General features: G+C 58.2%; 1 protein-coding gene across 1 annotated transcript in view; it reads left to right on the top strand.

Moving 5' to 3' along the window:
• Positions 1 to 1,987: 1,987 nt before the first annotated feature.
• Positions 1,988 to 2,112, top strand: part of FLYWCH2 (FLYWCH family member 2) — an 11,232-nt gene continuing 11,107 nt past the window's right edge. The window contains exon 1 of the mRNA XM_011982632.1: positions 1,988 to 2,064. The gene's annotated coding sequence lies outside the window, so the exon portion shown is untranslated. The remainder of the gene's footprint in view (positions 2,065 to 2,112) is intronic.

Below are 2,112 nucleotides of genomic sequence, written 5' to 3'. Positions count from 1 at the left end.
GTGAAACCCCGTCTCTACTAAAAATACAAAAAAAATTAGCTGGGCATGGTGGCAGGCACCTGTAATCCCAGCTACTCGGGAGGCTGAGGCAGGAGAACTGCTTGAACCCAGGAGGCAGAGGTTGCGGTGAGCTGAGATCGTGCCACTGCACTCCAGTCTTGGCAACAGGGCAAGACTCTGTCTCAAAAAAAAAAAAAAATTTGACTTCTCAGCAGGCAAGGTGGCTCACATGTCTAGTCCCAGCACTTTGGGAGGCCGAGGTGGGCGTATCACCTGAGGTCAGAAGTTTGATACCAGCGTGGCCAATATGGTGAAATCCCATCTCTACAAAAATATAAAAATTAGGCATGATCACCGGTGCCTGTAATCCCAGCTACTCGGGAGGCTGAGGCGGGAAAATCGCTTGAACCCGGGAGGCGGAAGTCGCAACAAGCAGAGATCATGCCACTACACTCCAGCATGGGCGACAGAGCGGGACTCTATCTCAAAAAAAAAAAAAAAAGAAAGAAAAACTTTGACATTATAGATTCATATACAAAGATATGTATAAGTCATCAAGTTAAAAACAACCAGTAGTCTGTGAATGATTAATAGATAACAGCAAATAAATGAACAAAGGTAGCTGGGCGCGGTGGCTCACGCCTGTAATCCCAGCACTTTGGGAGGCTGAGTCGGGTGCATCACCTGAGGTCAGGAGTTCGATACCAGCCTGGCCAACATGGCGAAACCCGTCTCTACTAAAAGCACAAAAATTAGCCGGGCGTGGTGGCGGGCGCCTGTAATCCCGGCTACTCAGTAGGCTGAGGCATGAGAATTGCTTGAACTCGGGAGGCAGAGGTTGCAGTGAGCCGAGATCAGGCCACCGCTGCACTCCAGTCTAGACGACAGAGCGCAATTCCTGTTTCTAAAAAAAAAAAAAAAAAAAAAAAATTGCACAAGACAATGCCCGGGGAGATAGGATACTGGGATGGGGGCAGCGGGAGCCTTGGTAGCGGAGTCCAGGGTGGGATTCAGAGACCTGCAGAGCCAGGGCCGGGAGGGGCAGGGCAGAGGAAGGGCGTGAAGCGCCGCTGACACTCGAACGTGAGCAGGCGGAAGGTTCGGGAGGTCCCAGAGGACCTCGACCAGGACCCTGGAGCCCTGGGGCGGTGGCACATTCAGCGGCCGCTTTAGAGCGAGGGGGACAGGGTGCGGAGCCAGGCTTGGGGGGGCCAAGGGGGCAGGCGGAGTGGTGGCGACCCTGCGGGCCTGGGAGAGCCGCGGTGAGCCTAGGTGGCCGTGCCGGGGCCGCTCTGGCCGCTGCAGCCAAGTGTCCCAGGAAAGCAGGGCCCAGGGCCCCGCATCTCCCTGTGCCCGGAGCCAGCCCAGTCCCACCGCACTGGGGGGCTGGAGGATGACGAGTGTCCCGGGAACCCCTTGGGCCGGGTGAACGTGGTTGGACACCGAGAGGGTGGGGCCCGTGGGCAGGGGTGGGCCCAATGGGCCAGGGCTGAACCAATAACGAGAAAGGATGAATGGACAGGGGCTGAACTACAGGGCGAGGGCGGGACTAATGGGTGAGGGCTGGACCAATGGGCAGGGGCTAAACTAATAGACGAGGGCAGGACCAATGGCGCGGATGAGGCTGCTGCGTCGTCAAGGATGCAGAGATGAAAGCAAGGCAGTGGCTTCTTTGAGCCTAAAGACCTTCCCTCCGCATGCTCGGTATCGCGACGGGGGAGAGCAAAACCTTTAAATAAATGCTCCAGTTTCCCTCGCAGGGAGCCGGAGTCAAATAGATGAGGAAGCCCTGGGGTCGCAGTAAAGCCCACCCCCTGGTGCTGGGAGAACCTCGCCCGGGACCCGGATCCAGGCCGCAGGTCCCCCGAGGCTCCGCCTCTGACGATGACACCCATTCCCGGGTCTCCCCGCCCCCTTACTGAATTTTGGCCCCGCCTCCTCCCTCCGATTGGCTGGACGTCCAGCTATACACCGCTCGGGCAAGACCCGGAGGAGCGGCCCCCGCTAGAAGACAAGGCCCCTGTGACCTTGCTGCGCATGCGCCTGCAGTGACCCCGGCTTGAGGTGACGGCGCGAGCTGAGGCGGGGGCCCTTGGCGCGGAGGTTGAGGGA

The sequence above is a fragment of the Mandrillus leucophaeus genome, unplaced genomic scaffold, assembly GCF_000951045.1.
Source record: "Mandrillus leucophaeus isolate KB7577 unplaced genomic scaffold, Mleu.le_1.0 Scaffold240, whole genome shotgun sequence".
Taxonomy (NCBI): domain Eukaryota; kingdom Metazoa; phylum Chordata; class Mammalia; order Primates; family Cercopithecidae; genus Mandrillus; species Mandrillus leucophaeus.
The sequence above is the reverse complement of the archived record's forward strand: the minus strand, read 5'-3'. Positions and strand labels throughout refer to the sequence as shown.